Consider the following 23889-nt stretch of genomic DNA (forward strand, 5'->3'; position numbering starts at 1 on the left):
ATATATATTGAACACACTAAGTCCCAAATACAAAATTAACTTCCTTATTAACCACTAAAACTTGACCCCCTCAAGCCCATTATTTTGCGAAGTCCCCTTTATGTTTCTTTTGTAAAGAGGCCCAAAAGCAGTATCAAGCCTAATCGATCTTCAAGGAATGGCAAACCCAGACCCCACCTTCTTTTGGCCTCAAAAAGACCTAGAACCGGTTTGGGCACCCCGGTTTCTAACCCGGCCCACTTCACCAAACAACCGGTTTGGACTTGACCCAAGTCGACAGTTCGTATACCTGTTCATAGTTTCATTCAATAAACAAGTTTTGGACCCGACCCAATTTGAAAAGAAAATGTTTTTTCCCCCAAACCAGATTTTTCCCCAACCGAATTATAACCCGGACTAAATCGATTAGATATGTTCACCTGGACCAATTTATAACCCGAACCTGAGCTTTCCGTTATCTCGGAATCCAGGGAACATTTTTTCCTCCTAAACTAGTTTATACCGAGAACTTCCAATCTTAATGTCATTTAGTCATTTATCCAACAACTTCTTGTCCTTCATGTTCACGAATCTTGCAAACCCAAACCTTTAAACGATTATTTCTTATCCAATTTCCTTGCCAAGTAAAAGTCTGTTAACTCCGGTATACTAGATACATAGAAACGAAGTAGTGATCCTCTTGAGACCGTGGAGGCGTGGACATCTTCATTCTTGCTTCTGATTATCCACTGTTTCTCTTCCATGCTATGATAACCGTCTTTCATCCATCAATGTTCTCGATCTCATTATCATCTAGTCTCCTTGATCTTCCTGTTTCTCAACATTGGTTCTCCACGAGAAAGAATTTTTTACATCCTTTGGTTATCCATAATTAAAGTTGAGTGCTTATGTCATTTCTAGTATACCATTAACATGAAAGTGTGTACCTTTATCAAGAGTCTTAAAAAATTATGTCCATTACATAGGTATTGCTAATTTGAAGGACATAACTGGAGTGTGCTTGGCATCCATATACAAGCCTATATATTTAAGCGAAAACTATGTTGCCATGTTTTACCAATATTTATCTAAAATAGACACGGAATTGAAAACTAATCAAAATAGATAAAACTAAATGACCAATGACACCTAATGCCTTGTAAACCACTAGGCATCGTAGCAATGACAAAATTTGATGCATAAATGAGTTGGCAATAATATAGCGTGACATTTGTCTCAATTGAACTAATTAAGATGGTGCTTAAATATGAATAAACGGGCTAGGCATGTGCTTCATTTGCCACGGTTCCAGTGGTGCCTAATAGGCCTATGACACCCTCCTTGTCTAGCCAGGCAGGGCCAGAGAAGCTGTGTTGTGGCAGGGCATGTCGGGCACTATGGAGCCTTCGCAGGCAAAGTTGAGAGGTGTCGTGGTTGGACCGTCTGCTAGAAAAGGCTACGGAGATGTTGTGGTAGGCATGTCGGGCACCTCTAGAGCCTTGATAGACAAGGCACCTGCACATGGCATGCCGTATCGTGTTAGTGTGTAAAGTTAGGGCTTGGGCCCACAAATAGGGCCCCTGTTTTTCTTTTGAAAAACCAAAAGCTTATATGAGTATTGGGTTTCTTGATTAATGACCAGGTTTTTATTATGGACTTCAAAATTTCTCCTTTTCTTTTGAACGACAATTTTTTTTTCATTCACAGGATTTGAACCCACGCACTAGAAAGGCGTAGCCTTATCTAACTCCTTCATGTCACTAAGCAAATGACCATTATGCCTAAGATAAAAAAAAAAAAAGCGAAATTAACTCCTTGAGAATGGCTAATCGTAGAAAGGTTGTTGTTAGGAGGTGGAGTTAAGTGGAAGTCTATATCCAACACATATTTGCATGATAATGAATTAATGATGCCATTTATTTAACAACAATTTGGGTTGCTAAAAGGGAATTGGCTTAAATGTCAAAGTCCATGTGTTTTAGAAGGGGCTCACTTTTTTTATAAAATTTTGTTTGGGCTACACCGTTGCCTACTGCCTAGTGGTAACCAAAGAGATTATTTAAGTGTAACTGTTTTATTGATGTTGCTTATTTTGATTAGTTTTTAATTCAATGCCTATTTTGAATAAATAGCGATCAAACATTACATATTGTATAGCAAATTTGGGTTGTATATAGAGATGTAAAAGCCTATTTCTACTTCGAAGTTTGAAAATGGTGGCAGGTATCTCTTCAGTAAACTGGTTCCTATAAGGATGTTAGGATGTATAGGAAATGATAGAAGAATGAAATGGGAGTGTCGGCGTCACTGCGAAAGAGTTTATAGAGATTTAATAGAGGTGATGGAGAGTATGAAGATTGTTTTATTATTTAATGTAAAACATAAATTCCAACCAATCAGAACACACATGCATGGTCCTCCACTTTTTTCTTCGGATTCTTGAAATCGAAATGCTTTGAAGAATGGCCAGCCCATAGGGGTGCTTAAAGATCGGTGCCGAGCATAAGTGAATGGGGCACTCGTGGATGCCTCGAATACATGGCATTTTTTTTTGTACACATATTATATAACCGTAAGGAGGGACATAAAATTGTTATTTATTTATGTCTTTATAAAGATAAAGTTGTTTGTTTATATATCTACTTTATAAAAGTAAAGTTATTTGTTTCCTATATGTATTTTATATAATCTGCTATTTAATTATATCAATAAGAATTAAATATGTTTGTATATGAAGGAATATTATCTTTTTTTATTAGTTTAAAGGTATATTGTTATTAAATAATTTCAACTATCATAATTTGGCTACTGCTGGTTTCAAAATGAAATGGCGTGTGACAGTCCCATCTTTAACATGTTCGCTTCCAAAGATCCGCGACTAACAGAAGCCTAACATGGTTAATCTTTTGATGATATAGCATGCCAGTGAAAAAATGTGCTTAAGTGGCAAATACATGGCAAAACACCCTCTCCCTCCTTTCTCACAACCATTGCAGCCACCACTACCACCACCGTCGCCACCACCACCATAGCAGTCACCACCTCTACTACCACAAGCATTTCTGCCCCATCAGCACCACCAGCTGCTATCATCAACACCACCTTTTAACCCGTTTATCCGGTGATTACACCCCAATTCAGAACCGATTTGAAATACCCAAAAATGTACGCAAAGGGTTTGAATGCTGATTTAAAGGTCGATTTGAAGATCGAGGGTTCAAACGTTGCTTAATTTCTAGCGGAATGGAACCGAAGATGGTGGTAGGGGTACCGATTCTATTGTTTCTAGCCAGAACCACCAATGCAAGAGACGATGACGGTGGCGATGGAAAGATGTGATGATCATGATGGGTGGTGATTTTGGTTTTCCAGTAAGATTGTTCGTCGCCGGAGATTATGCTAGCGAGGTTGTTGTTCATAGATTGTTGGTTTGCCATGTTTTTGCCACATAAGAACCATTTCGACAAGTTCGCATGCCATATTATCAAAAGACTAACGACGCTAGGCTTCTGTTAGTCGCATATTGTTTGGAGCAAATATTTTAAAAGATAGGACCGTTACCAGTCATTTCGTTAGTTGAGACCGACAACGGCCAAAATGTAACAGTTAGAGTTATTTAAACATAATATACCTTTATTCAAATATGTTTACAACTTCACATTGTCTGGCATGACGTGCTAATACCTAACGCAAAATTAGAAGCTTGTGTAATTAAAGAGTAGACGGTGCGTTCTTAATTATTAATAATCATAAGTTTTTGTTATAATAATTAATTTAAAAACTTAATTAACTATTAGCTTTACAAGTTGGAATAACACGTTATAACTTTAAAATTATTTATTTAACTCGACACTATTTGAACCGAAAATTCAGAGATAAAAGTTTAAAAAAACATCCAAGATAATGAAAAAAACTTACTCGTTAAAAGAAGATCTATTATACCTTCGCAGTTCACTCAACACTCTTCTAAAAGCCATAACTCCATTAAGTCATTCACACAATTCTGCTTGAACTAGCTAGCACCCTTTGTTATCATGGAAAACACCCCCCCCCCCCCCCAACACACACACACACACAATAACACCCCTCTTCATGTTCTACATCTTTAAGCACCATTTCCAATCTTCAAAAAAATCTTCCACCCGGACCACCCTGATGGCCAATCATCTAGAATCTAACCAACTTAAACTCAAACTCCTAATAGTTAGGATTATTTGAATACTAGGGGATAAACGTTAACCCACAATTAAATAAATAAAACTAACAAAATTAAGTAACAAGATAAACATGTAATAACCAAATCGCCCTTATGATTTTCGACCCACATGTGAACTTTAACAATTAACTGCATCATTATATATGTGGAGAGAAAGAGATGTTCATTAAAGAACCATCATTTTTACATATATTAACTTCTATAAAACACTCATTTTTACATTAAAAAATTCAATATAAAAAAATTCAAAGATTTTCTTAAAAAAACACATGTATAAAAACGTTTTAATAAAAAAACGTTTTTTTGTAAAAAGAATTGTTTTACTTTCTTTAATACTTTTTACTTTTTTAATTTATATAAAAGCGACTTCTACGTGCATGTGTTTATATGAAAAAGAAAGTCAAAAACTATTATGTAAAAAATGGTTTTTTACATGTAAAATTGATTTTTTTAATGAATTTTGTACTTGTAAAACAAATGGTACCTTAGTTTCTCATTGTTTTTCTTTTGTTCTTCAAGGGCTCACCACTATATTTATATTATAATATTGGGGATGGATCTTGTGAGAAGTGATATTACAGCAAGAGGTGCGAGAAGTGAATGTATAACTCCATTAATCCCTAATTTCACTCTCTTTCATATGATGTACATACATATATGTAGGTTGGTTGTATTTATGTCTTAATTACATATTCAAACCTACCTATAAACATATAAATGTATCGAGCCACATTCAAACCTATGTACCTACGCACATACAAACATACATACACATATACAAACATACGTACCTACACAACATACATATGAACATACACAACGCACCTACACATAAAAAAGAAAGTAAAATTAGGGATTAATGGAGTTACATATTTACTTCTCGCTGTAAAAAAACTTTTGAAATGATCAAATATCATAATGTTATATGTGAAGGTTTTTACTTTTAGAGTTTTCTATGTTTTTGATATTATCTGACATAATGAATATGTTGGGGTGATATTAAATGCACACAGCAACAATTTAATGATTAAAGACAGGCCAACTTTATTACATAAGTCCATCTATTAATTAGTTTCCTTGTTAATTATCGCTTGATTTCTTTGACTAAATGGAGTAAGCAGCCTGCTAATTGGCTATTTAATTTGTTTTGTTCTTTAATGTTAATTTGCAGTTTGTTTGGTTCCTGTTTTCATCTTTGTCTTAAAATTAATTTGTATTTTGTCCAGTTATCCACTGGCTACATGCATGCTTTTTGCTCTTTAATATACGTTTTCTACTACAAAGGTTTCAGTCACACAACTCTCATTGTACGTTGTTTTCATGGAAAACATTCTAACATCCTCTCTATTTCTTCTAATAACACCTCTCTTCTTATTCTTCATCTTTAAACAACGTTTCCAATCTTCAAAAAACCAGCTTCCACCCGGACCACCAGGATGGCCGATTATCGGAAACATACTACAAATCGGCTCGAACCCTCTAGTCACAATTTCTATGTTTGCTCAAGAATACGGCCCCCTCATCTCGCTTCACGTAGGCACTCAACTTCTTGTGGTGGCGTCTTCTCCTAAAACAGCTTCCGAAATTCTCAAAAACCATGACCGAATTCTATCGGGACACGCTAGGCCTGACGCGTTTGAACATAGTTTCTCCCCGTTCTACCTTGTTTGGTCAACAGATTGCGGTGATCACTGGAAAACGTTAAGAACCTTGTGTAGAACCGAGATGTTTTCACCGAAAGCCTTGGAAGCTCAGTCTAGATTGAGAGATGAGAAGCTAGCTCAAATGATGTGTTTCTTGCATGGCTAGAAACAAGAAGTTGTGAACATTGGGGATGTTGTTTTCACAACGATTTTCAACATGATTAGCAATGTTTTGTTTGGAAAAGATCTTGTTGGTTATGAAGAAAAACATGGAACAAGTGATGGGTTGAAAGGGAAACTGTTTAGGGCACTCAAGGATGGAACAAAAGCGAACATAAGTGATTTTTTTCCATTGTTTAAGAGATTGGATCTTCAGGGAATAAGGAGGGAAAACTTGCACAATCTCAGGGAAATTTTTAGCTTTTGGGAGGACATTGTAGCCGAAAGAAGAGCTCAGATTCAGGATATGGCGGTGGCGGTGGCGGAGGAAGAAAATACTTTCTTGGATCGGTTGCTTGAAAATGGATTCGATAAAGACCAGATTAATGCATGTGCTTTGGTAAGCCTTTTGATCTCTTTTCCTTTTTTGATAATATATTTGGCTTATAGTTCTTGTCCAGTGCTGTGGATATGAATATAGATTCAGAAAATTACAAAACATTCTTTTTAACAACAAACTTTTTCACATAAAATCACATAAGTCTTGCACTTCCAAGATGCTACAAACTATGAAATGGTGTTTCAATTCAGGTATTTAAACTTCCAATTAATAAAAATCAAGCCGTTTGAAACACCCGTTTCGAGCTAAGTTTTACATCAGTCGACTCGTATCCTTATTACAATCAAAAGCACTAAAACATCAATTTGAAATTCAGATAAAACTTAACGACTTTAAGTTTTTTATATTAATGGAGGTCCAGTGAGACAAAAAAAATTAAAAAATTGGGATTTGCAACAATAATTTTCTCATGTAACATTATTAACGGCCAACTGCATATAGGCTGAGGTCATTAAAATTCAATTTGCCTATATATATTTATGATTAAATAAACTAATTATTATAAGCTATTTATGTTCTGAATAAAAATAAATTTTAATTTGTAAAACCTACATGTTTTTTTTTTCTTTTTAATCTAATTGATCTTACTTTTATTGGCAGGAGTTATTCATAGCAGGTGTAGACACTACATCCTCAACAATCGAATGGGCCATAGCCGAGTTGCTGAAAAACAAAGAAGCCATGTCTAAACTACGAGAAGAGCTCAAGTACAAAACTGCTGAATCACAACTGTCCAACTGTTCTTATCTCAATGCTTGTATCAAAGAAACATTAAGGTTGCACCCCGCGGTACCTTTCCTGATTCCCCGCCGAGCTTTCGAGGCTTGTGAGGTTATGAACTATACAGACCCTCAAAATGCACAAATCTTTGTCAATGTTTGGGCAATTGGTCGAGATCTGGAAGTGTGGGAAGACCCTCTCTCGTTTAAGCCAGAAAGATTTATTAGCTCGAATTTGAATGTTAAAGGCCAAGATTTCGAGTTAATACCATTTGGAGCAGGGAGAAGGATGTGTCCGGGTTTGCCTTCTGGTATCAAGAGTCTTCAGTTAATATTAGCCTCTTTGATTAATGAATTCCGTTGGGTTCTCCCGGATGATGAAGATCCAACAAAGCTTGATATGAACGAAAAATTTGGGGTTACTTTGCAAAAGGAAAAGCCTCTTCAACTCATTTTCGAAGATCTGGAATGATTTATGGGTTAAATAACATGTTGAGTGTAAATAAATAAGATGCTTAGTATATGTTCAACGTATTACATTTGTTTAAATACTATATTTAAACAAGAGTAAATATTTATTCTGTTTCTTTTCATTTATGTTCTTCCACTTACCAGTTTAATATATGAGAAGCTTTTGAGTGCAAAGTATTGTTGTTGACTTAGTATTGTTGTTCTTGTTTCTCTCTTGTATGTTTGAATTGCACCAACATTATGGTATGATTGGTATCAGGTCCTCAGTGAGTTCATGAACCATAGAGATTTAATTCGATGTTCTGGCTAGAAAATCAAGTTCACAAACTAATACCGTCAAACCCTTATTCTCGTGCTATTGGCGAAGGCTACGAGTATTGGAGTTTCAATCTGAAACTTCAATTTAATTTCTCTGACCTGACTTTAAATAGCAAGTTAGTCAAAGATACTGGCTGCTGGATATCTATGATTTTTTTTAATTTTTTAGTCGTATTTTATTGTGACAGTCAACATTCAAACAAGAAGACTCAAAAAATCAAAATCGATGTGTGTATTGTCGAATCACGAAATGAATCTAACCTGATCCATGACGATGTTTCCACGTATTTTCGAGATGAACGAACCAAGTCTTGATCTTCTTCTCCAGCTGCGCCGCGACCTGCCATGGTTTTCGGGGGTGTGGAGGTGACCGCTAAGATGATCTTGAAGACCTCTTGTTCACAGACACAAAATATGGTGGTGGCTCTTACTGAGAATGACCAACCCTTGATAAGGAGGTGGAGACCTGCTTATATAGGGAGTCTCATGGCCACCATCATGGTACCCTAATGGGCCTAGCCCAGTTAGGGTTACCTCCACAAAACCCCCTCAGCCCAAACACAAATGTGTTAGCCCATATAATAGAATAAGCCCCAAACACAATAAATTAGGGTTCTTAGTACCATACCCCGACATGTATCATTGTATCTTGTGGCTCCGTTTTATGAAAAAACATACGTACCCAATAAGCTTATTAATTATGTTTTGATTGTTTCTAACTAATTGTTATCAGTAGTCTTACGTGTAGTTATTTTCATAGTTGGTTTTAGTATATTATTGTAAGTAGTTGGGTATATATCTACCTATTCTAATAAAGTAAAATAATGTAGACACATATCAGTTTGTGGTTAATCTTCACAATTGTTTCCCTCAAAAACTAATATATGTTATAAATTAATAATTATTCATTTTCCTTTTACACTATATTTATATTATATCTATAACATGATTAAATTATTTATTTTTCTTTAAACTCTATTTATATTATATCTATACACTTTTATAATAATAAATATTTACATATTATACCACTACTCATTGTTAAAATAAATTTCACAAAATACTTGGTGAAATCTAAAAATCAACGACAAATCGTTAAATATTGAAAAGAATATACGTTTAAATGTTATCATTAACATATTACACTATGTATATTGTTGAAGATTGTAAATAAAAAAACCCCAATATGCTTTCAATTTACGAAGTAATTTTTTTAATCATTAAATTATAAATATATGATTAAAAGTTTATCCATTTTTTATAAATAAATCCATTTATCTGTTGTTTTTTTTGTACATTGTCATATAACTTTATAAATTATAAATATATGATTTAAATCGATCTATCTATTTATTTTTCCGATTAAGTTAGTAAACCATACATATATGTGTTAAATTGTAAGGGGAGTATATACCAACACTTTCAAATATATTAATGTTTATCATATTTAGTTTCTTGTGTTTTTTTTATCAAGGATTGTTGCGGGTTTTTTGTGGAACTTAAGTTTGATTGTTACGGGTTAAAAGTTGGTTAATAGATCGTTTGGTACAAATTAACTACATTTGGCTCAAATTTGTTACGGGTAAAAATGGGGTAATCTGAATATTTTTAAAATATTGAGAATACAAATAGATTTCTTATTAAATTTGTTACGTGTTCAAAGTTTTGACTTGAAAATGTAAAACAAATTAAAGTTAGAATTTTAAACGTGATTGGGTTTCGAATTTATTTTTAAGGACATTTTTGGAAATAGTCAAGATTCGGGATTTTGCATGTTGGGTATTTTTCCTTGACTATTAAAATTTAAGAAAAAATGACAAGCACTTCCGACATGCCACCTTAAGGCCTGTAAATGCTTTTAACTTTTATCAAATTAGAAAATTTTGTGTCAGCATTGACTTTTCCTTGAATAGTGATCAAAATGTTTTATGTGAAGCATGACGTACAAAATTATGTTCAAGTGAAGCAAAACATTCACAAAATTGAACGGGTTAACATGTTATTTTTTTGTCAATTGCCAAAGTCAAGAAACCCCTCAAAATTATCAAAAAAAAAATTATGATGTCGCTCAAAACCTATTATTATATGAGAAGTATTCTCCAAAATTGATTCATAACTAACTTTATTTCAATTATACATATATGACATTGAGAATAAATTGTCTATAGATGAAGTGTTCTTTAGTATGTTTTTGCACGTTCATTATTTTTTAATTAAGTTCATTTTTTTTAAATTCATTTTGTGATATAAATAAAATCAATTTATGTATAATGATACAAGCATAGATGTAATACATTTTTCTATGCATATTATGTATTATTTTATTTGTAAATTAGTTATTTGGATCATTCCGTGTGCTACACGGGCTTTAAAATTAGTTAGTATTATAGACTAAAGAGTAATATAGTAATATTATTATATTATAATTTTATGAGTGTCGCGGTCGCGAGCCTACCGCCATAATTGAAGAAAAATAATTACATATACTGCCATCGGATTTTGAGAAATCCTGCTGAATTATTAAGAAAATTATATTTAATGAATTTTAGTATGTGACGAATCTATGAATTATTTCCAGTGGGTTCATTATTTTTAGACGCTCTAATATTATACAACCGAACTTAATAATTTCCGGTCGATTCGACGGTGTCGGGTCGGGTAAGGTTTATTACATAATAGATATACGATACAATAACAAAAAAACGAACACCATTGGAATTTTAAAAACATATCATATAAATATGATTGTTTTTTCAAACTAAAAAAAAATATTTATAGTTGTTCTCTATGATTTCGATTCCACTGTTCAAGTCAAGTAAAGTTCAGGTTTCAACAAATTAACATCTAATTCAAGTTTAAACAAATTAACAATCTGACTAACAAACCAACAATGTAAGCTAACTTTTTCATTTTTTTTTGAAAAGCCAACATAACACTTTATTAAACAACAAACCACTAGCACGCAGCTTGTTGCATAAAGAGACCAAACTTCAGAAGACTAGAAGGGCAGAACCTTTACAGTGACAGAAGAAAAACAAAAAATATTATGCTTGCAAGGGAATTCGAGCACGCGATGCCTATGCAGTGAGGAAGAGTCTTTACCAGTAAGCAATGGCTTACCATCCATATGAATTTACTCAATATTTTATATATGGGTCCACTCTAATATTTTATATAGTATATCACTAGTACAAAACTGGCCTAAAGGTGCGGTCATTTTGGCCAAAAGGTGCGGGTCTAGAACCGCATCTTATAGCATCGAACCTTTTGAGTAAACACAACCACATCTTTTAGAAACCGCACCTTCTGCTTCAAATTCAATAAATCCAAAAGAACCGCACCATTTACTCTTTTGATTAGTGTCTAATATTTGCTAAAAAAATTGGTTAGATAGACATAGACCGCACCTTTTGTCTTTTGGTTTTTATTTTAATTTTCAATAATTAAGTAATAACGAAATATATATAATCCCAGTAGAAATTTCCAAAAAACCCAATAAACATAATATACAAAATAAAAGGTTTTTACAAAAAAAAAATGTATCATTGTAAGTTTGTAACACAAATATACAAGGTTAGGATCTTCACTCTTACGAATATACTAGTGTTTCAACTTTTAAGGTCGTTTTTAAGTCTTCATTCTTACAACCCGAACTAACGTCTTCATTCTTGCAACCCAAACCAACGTCTTCATTCTTGCAGCCCTCCAAACCATAGAAATCACCTAACAAACATAACGTTACATTAAGAAGATGAAGCTTAAATTTATATGCGAGTGTGTTCAATAAGAAAATGAATGTGTTCAGTAACTGAAGAAACACTAACCGGACCCCGGGCAGATTACGAGTAACCTGGGGGTTAGATAGATGTTTCCCACGAGGGGTTAGACCCAGAAAAGATGGTTCTTCTGATAACCTGCAAAACAGACACCGTGAGCTTGTCACTGAGAAGGGGGGGGTTCCTCCTTGTGACCACCCTCCGGCGTGAGAATCAGACTAGATTGCTCTTTAAATATAAATGTATATTAAGAGATTGCTAGAGCAGATATCAGGTATAATATGATGATAATATGATGAGATATGATAAGATGAGATAATCATACCATTTGGGGTATTTATAGCCGAAGGTAGGTTTCCAATGAGGTGTGGCCGGCTGAATAGTATTCCTGTTCTACCAACTGTGGCCTACGCACGTGCCCTGCTGGTAGTTGGTGGGTAGGCAACGGCTGACAGTGACCAGGCCTGCTGTGTACTATTCCTTTTCCACCAACTGCCGGCTATGCATGTGGTATGACAGGAGTTGGTGAGTAGGCAGCGGCTAATATGACATACAGTACAAGAGCATGCTGCTCGCCATACTGTTGTCAATAAGCTGTCGTATCTTTGGTCAGATCTTTTGCCCATACCTCGTCAGGTACAGTACAGAAGATCTTCCCGTATCGTACGGACTGGCTTAGTTGGGCGGGAGTATTTCCCCTCCCGCCTTTGTGCGGGATTGTTCCCGGCTTTGCTCATTCCTTCAGGTGACACTGAGTGATTGAGAGCTAAGTGCCTTGTGCGTGTAGCCTTGCTGCGCGGGTGGCCTTCCCTGATGGCTTGTATCCGTAGCTGCGGGAACAGGCAGAGTCCTTCACCATTGGGAGGCATTTCCTGCGGGAACAGCTTGCGTACTGCGCGTAAGGACGTCACGTCTCTGAGCATGGTGGGTCCTGCGGATCCAGTTGGTTTCTGCGCAGACGTCCCTCTTCAATGTGAGTCTTGCGGGTCCAACTGGGCTCTGCTGGGACCTACCTCTTCAAGTCCCCCCAGTCCAATGTTCTTCTCATGAGTGTTTAATAAAGTGAGGTGAACTTTTGGACTTAAGCAAAGGGTTTTGAAAAGGGTTTAGTTTTAAGGTTTTCCATGGGGATTCTTCCCGCGGAAGTCCAAGAATTTTTCCATGAGAAATCCAAGAATTTCTCGATGAAACGAGGGTGATTCTGGTGATTACGAATGAACAGAGGCGAATGCTGAATAACTTCACCTGCAAGCCAACTTCGCCTTCAAGCAAGTTCGCCAGCCAAGTTCGCCCCTGACAACTTCGCCTGGCATATGTTCGCTTAAGATTAACTTCGCCAAACTTAACTTCGCTTGATGTTAAGTTCGCTTCAAGCAAGTTCGCCTACCTTATCAACTTCGCTGAACCATATGTTCGCTGGACTCAAAGTTCGCCGAGTCTTAAGTTCGCCGAACCTTAAGTTCGCTTAAGTTAAGTTCGCTTAACATGCATTTTAAGGTAACGAATCGGGCTAACGAATGAGTAGGCGAATAAAATAGTAACTTAAAATCCTAATAGGAAATGCGTTAAGACAGTTAATGAAAATAAAATTTTTCCAAGCTGACCTGGCAGCTCGACCCCAGCCAGGGTCTCTGCCCCTTGGACCCTGCTAGGGGCTGCCGCCCCTAGAACCCCGTTGCCAGGGTGGCTGCCCCCGGACCCCCGTTCGTTGTGGGTAGTAGCTAAGACTAGAAAGATGATATGAGTAGTGATAGTTAATTGATACATGTAAATATTATACATTTAGCCGTGCACAGCTCAAGAAGGGAATAACGATTAACGGAGAGCGTAACAGGATTCAGGTGAGTTTCTAGCCCCATTTATGTGTTATGTTTTCGGGGCTGTGTGCATACTCAATATGTTTGTTAATACGCTTATTCTAAGAGATAAGTGTACGCATTATGTGAATGATGTGATATGTATGAATTATGGCTTAATGGTACGTGAACGATCTTCGGATATTGCACGTACTGTCAAGTTGTAACGCTACGTATAAGGTAAGTATAATATGTATGCTTATGTATATGAACGTGAAAAAGTTAATAAAAGAAGGAAATGATGGTTGTATGGTTGTATGGTTACGAAATGGGTACCGAGCCCTAATAATACTCGAGGTATGATGTATGGTTGTATGGTAACTAAGAGGGAATCGAACCCTACTAATATTCGAGGAAAGAGGGTACCGGGCCCTAATAATACTCGAGGAAGGAGGGTACCGAGCCCTAATAATACTCGAGGAAGTAGGGTACCGAGCCCTAATAATACTCGAGGAATGTAGGGCGTAATGCTCTTTATAACGTAAGATATGAAAGCAAGTTAGTACAAGAGAAAGTATGAATGTATGAAAGTATGAATGAAAGAATATAAGTTTGTGTGTATTGTATAATGTATGATTAACTAGAACTCACTCAACGTAGCTGACTTTTAGTATGCACGCAAGTGAGTAGGATGAGGCAGCTCGCTTGAGGAGACACGTGGCATTGATTAAGAGGCTGGCATCAGAAGGCTCAAGACGTGATATGTTTTAATTACTTTGTTTTTGAAAGACAAGTTGTTTGTTTGAGACAAGTTTTGGATTGTTACGAAATGTTTTATGAAAGTTTTTAATGTTCCGCGAATGTTTAAATTAACTCTGATATTTAGAACTGCGTTTATGAGTAAATCCAACACGAAAGTAGGGCTACCGGTAACGGGGCCTTACAGATTGCTACAAAATGTCTTTGATACGAAAGACATTGATTATCATAGTTAATATTGATGATTTTTTTGTCATCAATATCATTTAAGTTTAATTAGATTGACTATTGATAAAAATGAATCATAATATATATTGATTCATCAAACAAATCAGGAGACACGGCGTGAATGTCTTTTTTTAAGTATTAGCTGATGTGACAGTTTGTGAAGCTTTATTGTTACGAGTGCTCTTTGCTTTAGAGTTTTGTGTACAATAACTAAGCCATCTACATTTTGAGTTCCACGCCTACATGAAACCATATCACTTGGCTTCGTTTGATGTACATGACAATCTAGCTTAAAAGAGTTACATCTCTTGTTCAACTTTTTACAAGTGTGCTCTCTCCATCTTATGACCCATTTAGGACTTAACCTAACTCTCTTTGATCTAGGTCATTAATATGATCAATTAAAAAAATATATACAAATTACATACCTAAGTAATCAACTTATTATCTTGGAGTTAGTTTTAAGGCAAGATTATTATTACTAAAAATATCACATAACCAAAGCTTCGTCCCTGTCCCTAATAATTCAAGTCAAACAATCTAGAAACTAGTTGATGGCATGGTGAAATCTGGAAGTTGATAGCTTAATTAGTATTTGTTAATTAATTAATTATTGCTCTATGAAGGAACCATTGAATTTTGGTCATCAACTTGAAGCCTATAAATGCACATGTCCATGTGCAAAGGGAACCACACAACCATCTCAAATAGATATGCTCACATTCATTTCTATGGAGTTCAATCTCTTAAGTTATCTTTTCCTTTCTGTAACACCTCTCTTCTTATTGTTTGTGGCCCACAAACATTACAAATCCGTAAAAAATCTCCCACCCGGGCCACGACCATGGCCGATCATTGGGAACATCCACCAAATAGCCAAGAACCCTCATCTCGCAGCTGCCAAATTCGCTAACGAATATGGACCGCTCATCTCTCTTCCTCGGAGGCTGCCAAGGAAGTTCTCAAGACTCAAGACCGTCTTCTTTCTGGTCGCACCATACCTCATGCACTCCACCTAACTAGTTACATGGATAACTACCTCGTATGGGCGAAGGATTGTAACGAACACTGGAAATCATGTAGAACCGTGTCTCGTCTTGAGCTGTTCTCGGCTAAAGCAATAGAGGCTCAGTCGAACTTAAGAAATGAAAAGTTGAGTCATATGTTAGACTTCTTGAATAACACTCAAGGAAAAGTTGTGAAAATTGAGGCATTAGTTTTTACAACATTGATTAACACTTTGAGCAACACTTTGTATAGCAAAGATTTGCTTGATTTGAAAGATGAGAAAACTGCTCATGGGATAAAATTCATGTTGTTTAAGATATTGGAGAATTCTGTTTCACCGAATGTAAGCGACTTTTTCCCCATAGTTGGGGGTCTAGATCTTCAAGGGTTAAGGAAGGAATCCATGAATGTTTGTAACAACATGTCTAGCTATTTTGAAACTACGGTTAAAGAAAGGAGGGCTGGAATTACTAAGAACGCGGTCCATGAAAAAGATTTCTTGGACCGATTGCTAGAAAATAATTTCACGGATGCTCAAATCAGCATCTTGATCATGGTAAGTCTTTTATATGTTGTTAAAGACTATATATATATATATATATATATATATATATATATATATATTTAATATGCATTTTCGGGTGAATCATAAGATTGTTAAAGAACTAAAACATTATTTTAAAAGTAATACTGACTTTTAAGTTTTAACCTTCCCTTACCTGCAGGAATTATTCACCGCTGGTACGAATACTATGGTAACAACCATTGAGTGGGCTATAGCGGAATTGATAAAGAACCAAGACGTCATGCACAAAGTCTACAAGGAGCTAAAAAGTGAACACGACCGTGACAGTATCATGAAATCCGACCTTTCTAAATTGGCGTATTTAAATGCTTGTATCAAGGAAACACTAAGAGTACACCCTGTTGTTCCTCTTCTAATTCCTCGACGCGCCCTTGAAGCTTGTGAAGTTATGAATTATACGATTCCTAGAAATGCCCAAGTTTGGGTCAACGTTTGGGCGATAAATCATGACCCAAAAGTTTGGGAGGACCCTCATACTTTTAAACCTGAAAGATTTCTTGGCTCAAACATTGATTTTACTGGGCATGACTATGAGTTCCTACCTTTTGGTGGTGGGAGGAGAATGTGTCCTGGTTTACCTTCGGGTGTTAAGAGTTTGCAAACTTTGTTAGCGTTATTGGTTCTCGAATATGATTGGTCTCTTCCAAATAATGGGGATCCAACAAAACTCGACATGGCTGAAAAATTCGGTGTGACTTTGTCGAAAGAAAAACCTCTTGAGCTTATTTTCAAACGTAGAGAATAATCAATTAATATGTAATGTCAAAAGTGGCAGTTTTATCTTTTAAAAAAATGTTTGAATGAATCAAAGTATCAAACTCTTGATTTTAATGGGTTAGTTAAATGTTTAATTATTTGCATATTGAATCACATGATCAGTGCTGCAGATTTTGAATTATATATTTTCCTTTATTTGAATAAATTGTTCATCTAAATTATTATCATCATCATCATTGACTTTCATTTACATATTGTGCTAGCTCGTATAATACACTTGTCCTGCTTGTGACGCTAGAACGAATGACCCTTTGTTTTTAGCATTAGTTTCAATTTAATATCGGCCAAATTAACCATGTGTTAAGTCTCCTCTAACCCATTAAAATGCAATTTGATGTCTCCCGCACCGTGTTTTGTATCGCATAGTCGTTATTTGTGATGAAAGAATGAACCTCTAGACATTCAAATAGACACATGGGATCTTGAGCATCTCATAATGTGTGATAATCTTATATTCATGTTCTAATCAACTAACCTTCTAGACAGTACCTTAGAGGCTTAGATATGCTTAATCGATCGTGGTACCCACAAGTGGAATATGAGAAGTGAAGTTTCTTGGCACACGAAAGTCAAATGCAAAATTAAAAAAATAGTGACCGATTGAAATTTTTCCTAGAATCCTTCCTTTTTTTTGAATAATAAAGCATATTTCCTTCTTTGAAATGCTGAACATAACCTGAACACCACCAACCCACCCGACAACCACTACAGGTTCATGATGAGCAAGTCGGCCACTAAAGACCAACTAAGGTATGTATGTTTTTTTAATGCTAGGAGTGTTTCACGAATCATCGGTTAATTAGTTGTTAGATATTACTGTATTTGACTTTAATACTATATTATTGTTATGTTTATTGTTATAATGTGAAATGCCGTTTAAAAGAATTAAAATATACATTTCGTTACTCATTAGGGTCTATGGACCTTTTATTTCGGTTCGTCCGAGGTATTTAAATTCTCGGAGACAACCCTGATTCTATCAGTAAATTATGGGTTGTTCTAACCCATAATTGTTTTTAAATTATTCAAATGTACAGAGTGTCTTCGTAAATTACGGGACACCCATGAATATTCTCGCAAATTTGTTCACCGGTTAACACTTAGAGAAAGGCATATTGCTATAAGCCTTCGATAAATAATGTATTATTGTCAAAAGTAGGATATGTGTCATCAACATAACCATCTTTTATATAAATATAACAAACAATCAGTGTAAAAGGATTTTAGGATGTGGTGTTGAGTGCATATTAACGATTGTAGGTGTATGCGGATGTACTCGGTGGCTGATTGGGACGAAGGTGACAACAACATTTGTTGGATGATAAGTTTGTCAGTTCGGCATTTTCATGTGTAAAGATGGTCTTTTGTGACACCCGTCAAAATTCTGTGTAACTTTTAAAAGCTGAACGGCCAAATTATAATAATCCATACAAGAAGTGAGTGTAAATATATATGCCATGTCATTTTTGGATATAAATAAAAATATTTCAGTTTATGTTAAAAATATTGTTACTCGAACGTTTATTAGAAATAACGATCATTTTAGTTGTGAGATGATTAACCGAACGTTTAAAATTCTTTAATATTGTTACGAATAAGTAAAAATTTAAGTTATTATATATATATATATATATATATATATATATATATATATATATATAGGGTTAGTATCATTTAAGAGAGAGATTAAGGGTGGCGAACATAGCAGACAAGATAAGGGGTGGCGAACATAGGGGTGGCGAACATAGCAGACAAGATAAGAGAGTGGAGATTGAGATGGTTTGGACATGTAAAGAGAAGACAGACGACGAATCCTGTTAGATCCGTAGAAAACATTACTATAGAGGGGAGGAGGGGTAGAGGACGACCGAAATTGACTTGGGATGAGAGGATTAGGCATGATTTGATAGACCTAAACCTCTCCGAGGACATGGTTGAGGATAGGAATTCGTGGAGAAGTAGAATTAAAGTTAAGGATTTTTAGAGAGAATTGAATACCTTAAGGCTTAGACTTAACTTATTTAGGTCACATACCATAATGGTATTTCCCTTACATATATTATTATTATTATTATAATTATTATTAGCTTTTATATAGCTGTTAAACTGTGATCTTATTATTAATATTATTATAAGTAGTAGTAGTTTTTATATAACTGTTAAACTTTGATTTCTTTTATTTTGCTTCATACACATGTTCTTAGAGCCAAGGGTCTCTCTGGAAGCCACCTCTTTATTCCTTTGGATAGAGGTACGGTGTGCCTACATCCCACCCTCCCCAGACCCTACTTATAGCTTTGCTGTCGGTGGGATTTTACTGGGCATGATTGATTGATTGATTGATCATTTAAGAACTCTAAAAAAGTTAAGAACTTTTAGGAACTCTAAACAACCAAATATTTTTTTAATTTTTTTTACATATTAACATTATTTAAGAGTAGTTTTATCATATTATATATAAAAAATTTTGATTACATATATTAATCACAAGTTTACATATGTGTAAAATTTATGTACTAACAATTTACATAGGTGTAAAACAAAAAATAGATATGTATAAAAACTAATTTTCAAAATTGTAATCGCACATATAGATATAAAAAATGATAAAGTTACAATCAGATAGATTTACATACAAATTTTTTTTATAAAAATAGTTAATTTTCAAGGGTTCCTACAATTTCTTAAATAATTTAACAGTTCTGTAATGATACTCATCTTATATATATATATATCATAAAGTATTAGTATTATATAATGACTACAGATGTGCAAGTGACAACTACATATATATTAGTATTATATAACGTTAATATATAAAGTTAATTACAAATCTATGTATATTGAATTAATTATAAATTACCTTGTAACGATTGATAAACAATTTGTTGGACAATACTCATCGCATTTACCACAAAAGATACATATTCCGAAATCAATACTGTAATTAAGCAATCGTTTCTTTCTAATATCAGTTTCCAATTTCCAATCAACAACGGGCAGATCTATAGGACATACACGAACACATACTTCACAAGCAATGCATTTATCAAATTCAAAGTGGATTCGGCCGCGGAAACGCTCGGATGTGATCAATTTTTCGTAGGGGTATTGAATAGTTACAGGTAAACAATTCGCGCGTGATAAGGTAATCATGAAACCTTGACCAATATACCTTGCGGCTCGTACTGTTTGTTGGCCATAATTCATGAACTCAGTTACTATAGGAAACATATCGTGAATATCTATAAAAAATAAGATACTTGTTTCTTTCTCTTGTTTGAGACAAGTCGTGAATATTGAAGTTTTTTTTACGGTGAAAGAAGTTGCAATTGTGTAAAAGAGACAACACATTTTTTTAAGGCTTACGTGTGTATTGCTAAACAAATGATGGATTTGATTGATGCCACGAATCTCTTTAAATTTCCACGTATAAATATTAGGTCGGTTTAATTACTTATATTATATAATAAAAATAGGTACACATTAATTCAAAGAAAACACACAAGTTAATAAAAGCATGTCTCTTTTAAATGTAGAGATATGAGAGAGTGAATATTAAGAAAGGAGTATACATATCGTTTACTACACTAGTGGCGAGAGTACAACAAATAACTTGTTAGCTATGACAAACCCAACCAAGAGAAAAACGGGAAAATAACAATGGCAGTGAACTGCTATAGCGCAACGTTCAAACACTTAATCCTGACGTAATCAACGAGTTAGCAACACGTGGAAGATAATCATCACCTCGTAAACCGTGCTACATACCGACGACACCTCTAAGTTCGTGCCACAAAATCCCGACGACCGGCGCACCTCGTTTTGTGTGCCGACCTCGTAATGCGTGCCAAGTTTCGAAGTTCCACCAATTAAAGTCTTACTACGCGACCTAGAGTAGCTGCTCGTACAAGTTTAGGTATATAAACTCTAAATACCCGTGTAAGGTAGGGGTTTTGCCTAAGTTATTATTTTATATTTCAAGGCTTAGACCCTAGTTTGGGGGTATAGCCTAGACCTTGATCAAGATTTATAAATACAAAAGTAAGATAAAATAATATTTCTTTAAATTAAAAAATATAATATATGAGGGTATAGTCAAAATAAGAAAGATAAGATTTTATATATCAATGTTATAGATAAATAACGTTTCTTCTTGAAAAATAAACAAATCATATACATTTCTTCTTGAAAAAGAAACATAACACATGATTAGCAAATAAAAAGAAAGATTTCAAATCTAAATATTTTATTTAAACAAAAGATCAATCAAGGTTTAAAGCTATTAACACAAGACTAAAGATCTTTAGTCGGATTAAGAGATGATTCGGGTATTTATATAAACTTATTTTATTATAGGTCAATCATTCATTCAATCATTCATTCACAAAGGTTTTCAAACGAGATCACCACATCATTCAGAACAGACAGTCACAGGTGAATACGTTAAACATTTTTCAGTCAAGATAAACGGGTTGTTTATCTTAAACAAAGACAGTCAAATAAAGATTTTGGGATTACGTGATCCCTATTAAAATACAAGAAAGAAAATAAAAACAAAATTCAGACCATGTACACATGTGTCTGGATCCAAACATAATTAATCTAATCTATCAGTCAAGGTTACGTGGCCGCAGACTAGAGATCATAATAAAAGTTCTCCGATGGGCATCAGTTCCCAATGGGCATTAGTTCCCGGAGAACCGTAATTGTATATGTATGGCAAGTGGTACAAATCCCAAAAATAAGAGACGTTTCTGCTGAGGGTGTTCCAGAAAACTATCTTGTCAGTTAAATAAAGATTTATAAAATGTTTTTAGAGTCAACGATTCACCAGCATATCGCTGACGTATTTTTCCAACATTACAGGAAATAAAGTTAGTACAGGTGGCAGGGAGTTAGAGCCATTCAACAAGATAGACGCTCGCAAGGTAGGGATGACTCAGTTTTATTATAAACAATATTTGAAAATAATTTGTAAAATCAAACAAGGTTTATAAATCAAACACTCGGATATTTTTTATTCGAGAAGATTTCCAAATAAATTAAATTTTTTAATATTATAAATAAAGGTTTATAAGTAAACTAATGTTTCAAAACGATAAATTAATATTTTATTTTTAAATAAAAGACTTTCGCTAAATAATTGCGACTCTGATATATTTTCAAAACAAATACCAATTATTGGTTACACGTCTAGATCCTAAGTTAGGATGTGACATCTTTTTACCTAATAGCAACCTATTTCATGGTATAAAGTTTCAATCCTAAACTTTTGAGGCTCATATAATACCCAATTGTCTTGTTTTGAGCTATTTTTAACTATGTCTAATTCACGGTTTTAACTGTCTTGCAATAACATTCAAACCAATTAACCAAAAATGTTATGGCCATGGTTATATATTAACCAACATTTCAGTTATGGGTATGATTTAATTACACCAAAACCGACACTTGTACACCACTAAATATTGTCAAAAACTTTTCTCATAAATACGTGGCGGAATTCTTATGTGACATCCTTTATAATAATTAATAAAGGCTACTTGAAAATAAAGTGTCAAGGTTTTTTAATACAATTTCTTCATACATTCATTCGGAATTCTTATGTGACATCCATTATAATGAAGGATACTTGAAAAAAAGTATCATGTTTTTTAATACAACTTCTTCATACATCCATTTAATACAAGTTACGTCACTAGCCCTTTTTAAATAGCAAAACTAAGTCGTTTAAAAATAACATTCATAAAATGTAAGATGGCTTGTTGTATATGAGTACATGACTCACTAACTCCATAACCTCGTACTCTTGGAAATTACCTAAAGTATCAAATATGAAAACAAAGACTCAAACCTGTGCAGCTCGTCCTGGGACTTGGATAGCTGGAGTGTAGCGAGGCGACGCCATGGACTTGACTTTCTGAATAATATATATATATATATATATGATAGTTTAGAAGAGAAGTTATGTTATTGCAAGAAATGTGAGAAATGAATCTGGACCATTCATTTTGTTTAATCAATGGTCCATAACAACAATGGCAAACTTGTAATAAAAAGGAGAAAATATATGGAAGGTTTTTAATAAAAGGGCAATATGATCTTAATGTTTATAAGAAACAAATGCTTTCAATCAATGCCTGCCATTTTAGTCAATAATTCCTAAAAATTTTTCTCCCTCTTTAATTTTCTCCAAAGTTTTTTCCAAATCTTCTACATTTCTACACTACATGTCGTTATGATATTTTTTATCTCTATAACTTTTACCTACACATATAAAGTTTCAACCTACACTGTGTATGTTTTATGTCTAAAACTGTGTAGGAAAAATTCTAGCTTACGTGTGTATCCTTAATTTAGTCAATGAAAAACATATTGTGTGTAGAAAACGTATACATTGTAGGAAAGAATTCTAATGCTTATTTAGTTGAACGAATGCAAATATTATTAAAGACAATAGCCCTACAAAGATGTTAATAAAGCTGATAATCCTACAAAAATGTATGAGACGACTATGTAGCTACTAAACGTAACTACACTTGTGTGACTATCATTTATATTATGTAGGATATATATTCCATGTGTAGAGATCCATTATGAATACTTATAGATGACATAAATTAGTTGTGTAGGGATATATATATATATATATATATATATATATATATATATATATAGTTTTAGCAAAGATTTGGAAAACGAAAACGAATCATTTGTATGTCGGTTCTTTGTAAAATATAAATTAATTATTAACTTATATATTATTTATAATGACATAAGATGACTAAATATAGTGTATATATGTTTTAAAAAGGTTACTACCCAAAAACGATTATATATTATTTATAATGACATAAGATGACTAAATATAGTGTATATATGTTTTAAAAAGGTTACTACCCAAAAACGAAGAACAAAACGGGCCAGGAGGATTCAAACTCGCGCCCCCCTGCCATGCAAGTCATAACACACAAGCTTTAGCCAACTGTGCTATCAAGCAATTTGATAAAAGTATGAAAACGAATTTTTAAATACCCTAACTGTTAAAAAC

At 34.3% G+C, this 23889-nt stretch overlaps 2 pseudogenes across 2 annotated transcripts; both read left to right on the forward strand.

The window, feature by feature from the left end:
- Window positions 1-5491: 5491 nt before the first annotated feature.
- Window positions 5492-7633, forward strand: LOC143615403 (putative (S)-N-methylcoclaurine 3'-hydroxylase isozyme 2; annotated as a pseudogene). Its single transcript, XR_013150470.1, has 2 exons — window positions 5492-6397; window positions 6998-7633. The product of XR_013150470.1 is annotated as a putative (S)-N-methylcoclaurine 3'-hydroxylase isozyme 2 (transcript).
- A 7413-nt stretch (window positions 7634-15046) lies between these two features.
- Window positions 15047-16980, forward strand: LOC143615404 (putative (S)-N-methylcoclaurine 3'-hydroxylase isozyme 2; annotated as a pseudogene). Its single transcript, XR_013150471.1, has 2 exons — window positions 15047-16028; window positions 16198-16980. The product of XR_013150471.1 is annotated as a putative (S)-N-methylcoclaurine 3'-hydroxylase isozyme 2 (transcript).
- The last annotated feature ends 6909 nt before the right edge of the window (window positions 16981-23889 follow it).

Source organism: Bidens hawaiensis, unplaced genomic scaffold, assembly GCF_021521415.1.
Source record: "Bidens hawaiensis isolate Kalapana, Puna unplaced genomic scaffold, B.hawaiensis_p1.1 tig00042875_1, whole genome shotgun sequence".
Classification (NCBI taxonomy): Eukaryota; Viridiplantae; Streptophyta; class Magnoliopsida; order Asterales; family Asteraceae; genus Bidens; species Bidens hawaiensis.